General features: G+C 36.8%; 1 pseudogene; it reads right to left on the reverse strand.

The window, feature by feature from the left end:
- Positions 1 to 516: 516 nt before the first annotated feature.
- On the reverse strand, positions 517 to 8,508 carry LOC149170486 (UDP-glucuronic acid decarboxylase 2 pseudogene; annotated as a pseudogene).
- Positions 8,509 to 11,553: the final 3,045 nt, after the last annotated feature.

Below are 11,553 nucleotides of genomic sequence, written 5' to 3' on the forward strand. Positions count from 1 at the left end.
TTTGAGATTCCGTTTGTACTTATTATCTCTGCAACTTGTCTCCAAGTTTTTGCTAGGATCTTGCCTAGATTTGGCTTTTGTTCTTTGAAAATGCATTTGTTTCGGGCTAACCAAATTTGCCAACACAGGATTTAAGGGAGACATTTCCATATCCTATTTATTTTTGCCTTTTTTTCTTTATATATGGGTAGCTTTTATCCCAGTTTTTGTGAAGATTTGTCAACTGAATTGTTGGATTTATGTTTATTTCCAAAGGACTTGTTGCTTGTTTCCAGCACTCTCTCGCCACCATACAGTTAAAGAAGAGGTGTTGGATTGATTATTCCTTCTTTTGACACATGTCACATTTTGAGGGCCCTTGTATTCCTTTTTTTTTTAATTTTCAGAGGTAAGAATTTTACCTTTGAGAAGTGTCCATGTGAAGACTTTTATTTTGGGCAGACTCTCTGAATTCCAAGCTTCCTTCCAAAGACTCCAGTCATTTTGATTGTGGAGTTTTTGGAGGAGGTTGTACCCCTATTTCACTGTGTAATCCCCTCCATTTGGGTCCCAAACAAAGTCATCCCGCTTTTCTGTGTTGATGGGCACGGTCCCTGCCAGATGGACTTTTAAAATTTCCCACTTACTTTTTAGTCTTGGTGGTATAGCCAACTTTTTCCATCTTACCCAGTTATTCTGATCCCAATCCAAAATAGAATAAAGAGTGTTAAAACTTTTCTCTTCCATCCATCTCTGAAGTCCCCTTAAATTTTGTTGCCGATTTAAGGGCTTTTTCCCCATTATTCTATCCTCCCATATAGAAATTGCTTTTCCATTCCCTGGATTTTTGGATATTTGATCTCTAATGAGAGGAATTATCTTTTTAACCAATTTCTAGATTTGGGTGCATGGCCTGTCTGGAATAGTTTCAGTGAGCAGCTTTGTTCTATGACAATTTAAGTATTTCATTGTTAGTAATTTTGCCCACGAGTGGTTGTTCCCATTTATCATTCTCCAGATAATTTTTGTCCACAGAGCAATGTTCATTAGTCCTGGCAGGCAAATTGTTATACCTCCTTTTTCATAGGGAAGAGTAACTTGCTCCCATTTAAAAAGGCTGAATTTTTTATTATCTTGCTTTCCTCCTTGCCAGAGGAAGCTTCTAATTATCAGTTCTAGTTGCTTGTGGGCATTTTCCGGAGCCATAATGATTGCATACTAATATAGAGGCAAGGCCGAGAGAAGTGATTTAATCAGTGTCACTCTTCCTGCCAGGTTGAGCCACATCACTCCCTAGTTCTAAATTTTTCTCTTCATTATCTCCACTTACTTGTTCTAGAATTTTGATTTTACCACTTCCTTTGCTAAGGGCAGCACAAGATAAGTGAAGTGGCTCTAATTTATTTGTAAAGATATTTCCAGTATTTGTGAGATACACTGCATTGTTTTTGTTGGGATATTCCAGCAATATATTCTGCATTTAGAGTTGTTTAGAATTCCTCCTGAAGCTAGGAGAAATTCATCCAAGACTTTTTTGAATCGTTTTGCTATAATGCAGGATGCCCCACCTATGACAAGGGTATCATATGCAAAGAGATAATGGTTTATATCTTTGACTCCTCTCGATATTTGAATCCCTGTTATTTTTTTTCTCTTTTCTTTGATTTTCCAACATAGCATTCAGCGATTCAGCCATGATGATGTACAAGAATGGAGAAAGCGGACAACCTTTCCTTAGCCCTTGTGTAATTTGGAAAAATTTACTGGGTCGACCATTGATTAAAGGAGCTATCCAAGGATCTGATATACATGCCTAGATAATCTCTATGAAATTTGTTGAAAAGCCAAACCTTTTGAGAGCTGGTGCAAGAAAGTTATGGTTAACTCTATCAAAAGCATTAGCCATATCTAACTTAACAATCATTCCTCTCTCCTTTCTTTGGATACTGCTGTGGATAGCCTCCTGTACAATTATCTGTGATTTGCCTCTTGGGGACAATTCCTCCTTGGTTTTCTGAAATTATTTCCAGAAGTAATTTTTTCATTATGTTTGATAGAATTTTGGTAAGTATCTTATAAGACGAGTTGCAAAGGGAGATTGGTCTATATTTGTTAAAAGTTGTAGGATTGGGTTCTTTGGGAATGAGGGCTAGGAAAGAGGATTTTGTATTCCCTCCAATCTTTTTTTTTGGAAAGCATTCTTAAGCGTTCTCGTTAGTCTTTTTTGATAATTTCCCAATGTTGTCTGTAAAAGGCCATTGTAAACCCATCTAGACCTGGTGCCTTATCATGGTGGAGGTTCCACACAGCTGCTCTGACTTCTTCCTCAGTAATTTCTTTGTCTAATTCCCTATTTTGCTGGTTGTTTTTTTTTTTTTTATATGCTGCAAAATTTCTTCATTAGCTGCCTGCTGGTCACTTGTCGAGAGGAGTTCTTTAAAGTGTTTATGGGCTGCGTTTTTACTGCTTCAGCTCCTTTTATTTCTTGACCATTTACTTGAATCTGATCTATCTGATTTTTTGATCTCCTTATTTTCATTGTATTATGGAAGAAGTCTGTATTTTTGTCTCCGGATTTTAGCCAGAGACATCTTGATTTCAGTCTACTTTCCTCTTCGTGTTGCCTATTTTTGTTATATATTTCCAGATATATTTTCTTTTCTTATATTTGATCTTGCTTACTTTCTTCTTTGTTATTTTTTTCCTTGCAAAGGTTATCCATTTTTTTTTGCAATTCGATCTTCCTAGCTTTGTCTCGGAGATCATTTTCTTTTTCCCAAATTTTTAAGTGCATCCTTAGGTTCTTTAGCTTAGTTTCCCAAACATACTGGGGAGATCCTGTGACACTTTTTTTCCGACTGTCCTTTATTTTTTTGCCAAAATCTTCCTTGCTGTCCCAAATTGGGTTATATCTGAAGGGAAGGGGTCCTTGATTTTCCAGCTTTCCCAAGGTTAGCACCACCGACTTGTGATCTGAAGCTGAGTTGTGAACAATTTTACTTTTCACAAGAGTGTAAGCAACTGCTATACTTTCATGAATAAGAATTCTGTCCAATCTTTCTTTTATGTTGTTTTTTCCAATTCTTTTGTTGTTCCAAGTGTATTTGCCATTTCTTGGCGGAATGTCTATTAATTTGTATTCTTCTATTATTCCTTCAAGAGCTTCTCTTGATGGATCATTGTGGAAGGTTCCGCCAAATTTTTCTTCTATGTTCCTTATCATATTTAAGTCCCCTCCCAGGATTAAGTGCCCACTTTGTCTCTCTGCTATTTATTCTTTAATTGATTTCCAATATTGTTCTTTTTCTCTATAGTGATTTGGAGAATACACATTTATAATGTTGTACTGTTCTTTTTTATTGAGATTCCTCAACTTTGTTCGAATCCAGTGTCTACTAGTTTTTTGGGTCATTAATTCCCATTTTATTTTATCCCAAATGGTGCTGATTCCTCCTGATGCTCCTGTGGCTTCTAACGCTACTTCTTCATAATTTTTTAGTTTTTGAATCATCTTTTGATTTTCTTGCTTGTTTAGTTTGGTCTCTTTGGATCATATATATATCTGGTTGTTCCTTGGCTAAAATGTATCTAGCTGCATTGACTTTAAAGGAGGTGCCAAGGCCGTGACAATTCTAAAAGACCACTATCATTATTTACTGTTGTGTTGGTGTGGTCCTCCCTTTCCTCTTTGCTGAGTTTTTTCATGACTTCTTGTTTGTTTCCTAAGTGGTGAATCCATTGGTTGTTGCGTTCCTACGGCCATTTCTTTAGCTGCTGCCTCATCTTTGATTTCTTTATTGGATTTCCTTCCCACTCTTTTTTGCTGATCCCAGGCTTGGGGGATTTATTTGGCTTTGTTTCTAGTTAGAATGCGATCCACTGAGGGAGGAGGAGGGGAGGATATTGGGTTGGGGGTGGATATGAGAGCTATAGGGTTTGAGGGTCGGGATCTGGGAGAGGGTGGCTCAAAGGAGTCTTCTAATGGCTCAGAAGGATTCGGATTTGTGTGATCAGGAGGAGTAACCTTCGCTGAAGGCTAAGAGGTTGTTTCATTTGCTTCTTGGGATTGATAAATATTTGACGCAGTCTGCTTATTGGTAGGTTTTTTCCTTTTCACTTGTTCCCATGTAGGTTCTTGCTCTTCTACATTTTCTTGCTCTATTTTTCTAAGATGCCTATTTTCAAAATGACCATACTCGTGACATACCTTTCATTTAAATGGTATTTGCTCGTAGTCCAGCTACTGAATGTGTGTCCACTGGTCAACCTTGATCTTTATTGCCTCTGGGAGGCCTTTTCCGAGATCTACTTCCACACATATTCTTGCGCACGCGTGCATGTTATCTTTTGGCTCACATTTGTCAATATATTTTCCCACTGCGTTTCCTATAGCCTTTACAGATTCGTCTCCCCAGCAGTGAAGAGGAAGATGCGGGAGCCTGACCCACACAGGCACTGCGTTTGGGACATCCATCTCCGGATCAAAATCTAGCGTCCACCTGTTCAGGTATAAACCTCTGGAGTCCATGAAGTAAGGTCCATTTCTAAATATCATATCTTTGTCCTCCTTTGTTTCAAAGAGAAAGGTATAGTACCCCCTTCCACAGAATCGAGTTGCTATTTTCCCCTGTGTGGTTGCATTCTAGTTTCTTTCCACTCATTTTTGCATTGATTTGGGTGAAGGCCATAGCCCTGTGAATTGTCCAACAAATCCATGTTCCGTCAGAGAGATGGCTGCTCTTCTTGGAAGTGCTGGAGGGAGGGAAATCTCTGGGATAATTTCAAGTTTCTTTACAAATCTATTGACCGATGGCCTGTTCCTTGGAGCTCCATTCTCTGCGATCAAAGATGTGAAGGCTTTTGCATTTTCTTCATTCCCTGTGTGCATGGAAGAGTGAGGATCTCCCTCCTCAGAGGGCCGCATGGTCTGGTTGGCCTCAGCAGTAGGAGGTTACTGAGAGATGGATTTGCAAGGGTAGTGATGGCTAGGTCAGCGCAGGCTCGAGCTGGGTTGTTGCACGCGGAATATGATTATGCATTTTAAATGTATATATGTTATCTCTCAATAATAATAATAATAACAATCATAATAATAATTTAGTCATTTTTTATGGTCTTTTTAATTTCAGTAATACAAAATAATTGTGAAGTATTTTGATACTTATTATGGAATAATATCTATCCACATTTACCAGCCATTAACTTTATATATCTATGCTAATTATATTAAAATTGCTATAAATTTATTTTAATTTCTAATTTATTATATATATATATGAGAAAGAATTTGAAATTCAAATATATACAAAATGGTTAGTGTTTCCTCATAATAATTATTTTAATTTTTGTTTTATATTTACCCTGATTTAATTATGATAATATTATTTTTATATTAAAAATTATATTAATTAATATATGACTAGAGATGATATTATAACTTTCAATATTAAGATATAAAATAGACATTGTTATTATTAGACATTTTGGAGTTTTTGTAGAAACTTGATTATTTTTTTTTGGTCAAAACTTGAATTTTGTTGTTTAAATTGGGTTTTTGGATTTAGTACCCTAAAAAAACTCTAAGACACTTGGATTGTGGAGACTTCACAACTCAAACTTATTATTTTAACAAATTCTTACCAGATTCTAAGTAAATTAGACCAAAAAATAACCTTAATAAACGTCAAACACATATAATAAATAAACTACCGCTACAATATATATTACATTTTATATAACAAAATAATTTAAAATTATATATAAAGTTTTAAAATTCCCAAAAAAAAAATAGGGAATTTATATATAAAATGCAACATTTGAAATTTAAAAATGAAAAAGAAATTCACTTATTTTTTTGTGGTTGAGTAGAAATTCCTTCTCTCTTGATTGATGATGGTTCCACTTTGATAAAAGAATATAAGAAAGAATGGAATTTAACATGAAGTTGAAGTCAAAGATATTTGATAAGCAATTTTATTCTCCAAATCGTCAACAACCATTCTTACCATAATTAAAGGTGAAGATTACTTTATCCTTCGTGTCAGAATATGGTCGTGGATTTTAAAAAATTAGCAACATTAATTAAAAGGTGTTTACATAATATTATTCCAATCCTTTCACATTTGTAAATTTCACATCCCATCATGCACTTCTATATTCACAATAACAATTTGACAAAAGATAATTGGTGTATTTTTAGATAAAAATCAGACTTGAATTGAAAAAGGAGGAGTTACAGCTCACAGGTGAGTACTGCACCTGGAGACTGCACTCAAACGAAGAGAACTCTCTCCGTACACTCTACTTTCATCAAATGAGCAATTACATCATTAAGTACATTACTAGATATCAGGAAGTTGCAACCAAACTCCTACACTCTAGGAACAAATCCTAAACTAAGGAGATACGTTACAACTTATGTAACCGTTTCTCCATTAATACAAAATAATATTAATTATTTTCAACTCCCCCTCTTAATGGAGAAAGGATTATCCTGAACTCCTAGCATCCCTCTAAACAATTCAAACTTTACACGCCTAAGAGGCTTAGTAAAGATATCAGCCATGTTATTACAAGTTTTACAATATTCAACACATATCTCTTTTGACAGTAGTTTCTCTCGATGAAGCAGAGCTAGAGTGTGCTGCTTGTTGCTGCTCCATGCTATGACCCCAGATCCAATGCTGAATGCGTAACCTGTGATAGATCTTCGATCATCCAAGTTACCTGCCCAATTGGAATCTGAAAAACCTGCTAGAATAACCATTCTGAACCTTTCCAGCAAGCTTCTGGCATACTTCCCTTGAGTAAGAAAGGTTTGTCCAGAGTCTTTCCATCTCATACACTTGTGACATCTGATTTCTTTGATCAGATTGTTAGCATTCCCTGTTACAATCATATCATCTACATACAAAGAAATCAAACTAATTTGCCTCTGTTTATTAAACTTGGTATACAGATTTGGATCATTCAAGCTCCTATGAAAGCCATGCTGTACAAAAAATGAGTTAGTTTTCTCATACCATGACCTGGGTGCCTGTTTTAAACCATGAAGTACCTTTTTCAATTTACGCACAAGATGTTTGTGCCCCTTTTCCACAAAACCTTCAGGCTGTACTACATAAATTTCTTCCTCAAGTCATCATTCAGAAATGCAGACTTACCATCTCGCTGGTGTAGCTGCCATTTGTGTTTTGTTGCTAAGGAAATTAGCATTCCAATAGTGTTTGATTTGGCTACAGGAGCAAAGGTGTCATCGAAATCTATTCCCTCTTTTTGTGAGTAACTCTTTGCTACCAGTCTAGCTTTAAATTTCTCTATAATCCCATCTGCATTTATTTTTGGTTTATACAACCATTTGCATCCTATGGGGGTTTTACGTTCAGGCATTTCAACCAAATCCCAAGAATGGTTTCTATTTATTGATTCTATTTCCTCATACATTGTAGCCCTCCATACATCAGATTTACTTGCTTCCTCATAATTTGCAGGTTCTACAATGTTTAAAAACTTTGACAATAATGCATAGTCTTTCAATTTAGAAGGTAATCGAGTATTCCTACTTGATTTCCTTGGTAGGGGACTTACCTCAAATCTGTCTATTTCAGTGTTTTCTGGGCTTGCATTATTGATTACATTTCCTGTTACTTCTTCTTCTTGTTTCTACTCCTGCTCTTCATCTTCCTCACTGTTTTCTTCCATTAGCAATGGAATGTGCCAATCACTGTTAGAGTCATCCTTTCCTTCTTCAATCTGTTCTAGTTCTAACATTGTAAATTCCCCAGGATTCCCAAGATTGAAAGGACCAACATGTTCGCCCTCCATAAGTCGCATAAGGCCTTCAACTTGATCAGAAACGAACTGGAAGCTCCGTGTCTGTTTCCCATTTCCAAAGACTGTCAGAAGCTCCTTGCGCAAAGCCTGAGCAACAAAATTATTTACAACTCGACCATCATCACGACACATTCGCGGATTAAAAATTCGAGCACTCCGAACCTCAACATTTGCTCCCATAGTCAGAGTTTCGGCTGTTCTCTTACCCTCATCATCAACCTCCAACAATAAGGGTTTCACAACATCATGTTCAAACCTCGGATTGCCAAAATGATGCAAAACATTCTCCTTCCTTCCTGTGAAGAAATTGTCGACAACAATAACACTGTCGCCTCTTGCCATGAGCCTGTCAGCTCCACCCGTCACGACAACTCGCAGGGACTTTCTCTTCAAACCTAGGGGCACTTTAGCCCCCGAATTCACCATCGACCCCGAATAATACTGAGCAAACCAAGAAACAGGAGTCTTATAAACAACCCTATGAGGTTTGTCGGGCACAAACCTTCCATTTTCATTAACATTAGAAGCCAAACAACCACGCTGAAGGATAAAGAATGTTGATGCAATGGCGATTTCTATCAAAATTAACAACAACCGTTGCTCCCTGGGAAAATAATCTACTGGTGTGATAATAGACCACGTCTTTTCGGGCTTAAGAGAGTACTCATCACTATTATTCATATCGGACTGATACATTTCTGATCCTGTGATGAATCAGTCTTCAATGAGCCACCACCGGGCAAGTCCGATATGCTGCCACCAAACAGATCAGGAACTCCAATGCACCACCATCGAGCAAGTCCGATCTGTTGCCACCGAACAGATCAGGAACTCCGATGCACCACCACCGGGCAAGTCCAATCTGCTACCACCGAACAGATCAGGAACTCCAATGCGCCACCACCGGGCAAGTTCGATCTGCTGCCACCGAACAGATCAGGAACTCCAATACGCCACCACCGGGCAAGTCCGATCTCCTGCCACCGAACAAATCAGGAACTCTAATATGCCACCACCGGGCAAGTCTGATCTGCTGCCACCGAGTAGATCAGGAACTTCAATGTGCCACCACCGGGCTACTCTGATCTGCTGCCACCGAACAGATCCGGAAATTCAAAGTGCCACCACTGGGCAAGGTCGATCTGCAAAAATTGCAGATTTTCCAAAGAGAAAGAGGTTGGCGCTCCGCGACAGCGAAATACCCGCGCCAGAAACAAAATCGACGCGTCTTACGAAATTGGCGCGCTTAATCCTTGATTTTCCGTGCCAATAGGACTTTCTGGCGCGCTGGCGCGCTTATCACCCTCAAAACCGCGCCAAGTGGCGCGTCTGTTCCTTAAAAAACCGCGCCAGCTCTTCCTTCCGCTCAAAAATGGCGCGACTGTTCGCGACAAAACCGCGCCAACACTTTCTTGCGCTCAGAGATGATCAGTCATCTGAGACCTATGCTCCAGGTGTTACTGCAGTCCACCTGATCCTACGAATGCTTCTGTACACTCCACTGCCACTACAGTTCTGTAATCAATGATGCATCCTAAAAAAAATTAAGGCTATCCCTACTCTGTGCTCTGATACCAAGATAAAAATTAGACTTGAATTGAAAAAGAAGGAGTTACAGCTCATAGGTGAGTACTGCACCTGGAGACTGCACTCAAACAAAGAGAACTCTCTCCGTACACTCTACTTTCATCAAATGAGAAATTACATCATTAAGTACATTACTAGATATCAGGAAGTTGCAACTAAACTCCTACACTCTAGGAACAAATCCTAAACTAAAGAGATACATTACAACTTATGTAACTGTTTCTCCATTAATACAAAATAATATTAATTATTTTCAATTTTTTTATAAATAGAACAGTTACATTGAATATTTTTAATAAAATAATGCAATTCCGCGAAATGTTTTTAAATTTATTTAATTTAAAATAATTTTATAAAAAAATATAAAAAAATTCAAATAAATATTAATATTTTAAATATAATTTAAATAATTTTATAAAACCCTTATTATTAAAAATGTGATTGAATATTTACATTCAAAGATTTTGAGATGTGAAGGGGATCTATGCACATATATTCTCAAAGTTGAAAAGAGATTTGATACATATATTCTCAAAGTTGAAAAGCGATTTGACAAATAACCAAGCGTTTACACTATCGTAATTTAAACATTAAAAATCGTATCAAAATTTAGTAATCTTGCATATGGTCATGAAGTTAATTCTTTTAAAATGAAATTATGCTTATATTCTAAAACTAATTACTTAGATTGTCATTCAGTGTAAATGATTCTTTTAAAATGATGTCATGTTTATGTTCTAGAATCAATTACTTAGACGTTCTTTCAGTGTAAATGGGTTGTGCTTATTCCTCTACTAAGAAGAAGGGATGGCATTGCATCTTTTCTTTGGGAGTTAGATTTATTTGGTTTTTAGGTTATTAAAATAACTTTTAAATGCAAAGTGACTGAGGTTAGTGAAGTTTTATAATTTTATTATATGATATTCACTTTTTTATAAATTATTTTTACGAAATTTTAAAACATTAAAGAGTATGTTCATTTCATTATTAGAAATTTGTATAGTATTTTATTATTCTTATTCTTATTATTTTGTTTTTATTATATTTTTAACCAAGTAAGTTACACTATTTGAACTAATTTTTAATTTTAATGTAGATTTTAATTTAATATATCATTATATTTTTTATATTTGGGTAACCAAATTAATTTTAGTAATATAATAAAATATTTTAATTACTTATTAATATAGCAATAAATCTAAACTTTAAAGATTATGATGGTTAGTTTTTTTGTAAGCTTAGTAATACTTTCTCTATTCATATTATCCAACCATAATCAAGCTTTTCCAATAGTATCAGGAGGCCCCAACCTGCCCCGTAGGAAACTAGGTTGGCCACTTGTCAGCGTTAAAAGATGTCCAAAATTTAAATAAGTCTTTTGCTACCATTCATGCAACATTTTCTATTCTATCTACAATAAACATCAACTTAGGAAAGTAAGGCTATTCGTCATAAAAACAAAATTTTTTCTTCCACCCTATTTTACTCATCATCCGAGGACTTCATCGGGGCTGGGGCTTTAGCGCTGGACCTCAACATCTTGAGTCTCCTCATATCTTGCAGACTTTGCTCTATCCTACTTAGAGCTAGGTTGTTTCGGTAGACTTGAATCTGAACAGCTGCTATCTCCCTGTGGAGATCTAACCTGCTAGGCTCCTTCGTTTTGGTTTCCTCCTGTACCTCCTTTCCCTTGTTTAGTTTCTGTTCCTTGTTGAGAGTCATAGCTTGGGCCACTATGTTCTTCATAACCCAGTATTTCTGGATTGTTTGTCGTAATACAGTATGGCGGTTGTGGGTGTTCCCTGGATCTTGCACCATGGCTTCCGACTCTTCTGTCTCGATAACCTGGTTGGTGATGCTGTCATTAAGTTCCCTCGCCCATCCAACTATTTGTGCTCTTACCTCTGGTGTATTTCTAGCCATATACACATTGATAAGAGTCTGCATGTGCTCCTTTCCAATCTTCCTGCCTTGCTTGCATTGGCCTCTGCTGGAGGTTGCATCCCCCTAGTGGTCCGTTTACATGCCTTTCCCATTCCTCTCCCGCCTCGTTTAGCCACCTCTTTTCCTTCTATAGCCATATTTTCTCTGTCCCGACTGCGATTTTCTTCGCTCGTTTCTTTCTTGTTTGTAGGAATGCTCGCAATAGCGCGT

The sequence above is a fragment of the Pinus tabuliformis genome, chromosome 4_2, assembly GCF_031772625.1.
Source record: "Pinus tabuliformis cultivar Carrire ecotype Pingquan chromosome 4_2, CPIR1, whole genome shotgun sequence".
In the NCBI taxonomy this organism is placed as follows: domain Eukaryota; kingdom Viridiplantae; phylum Streptophyta; class Pinopsida; order Pinales; family Pinaceae; genus Pinus; species Pinus tabuliformis.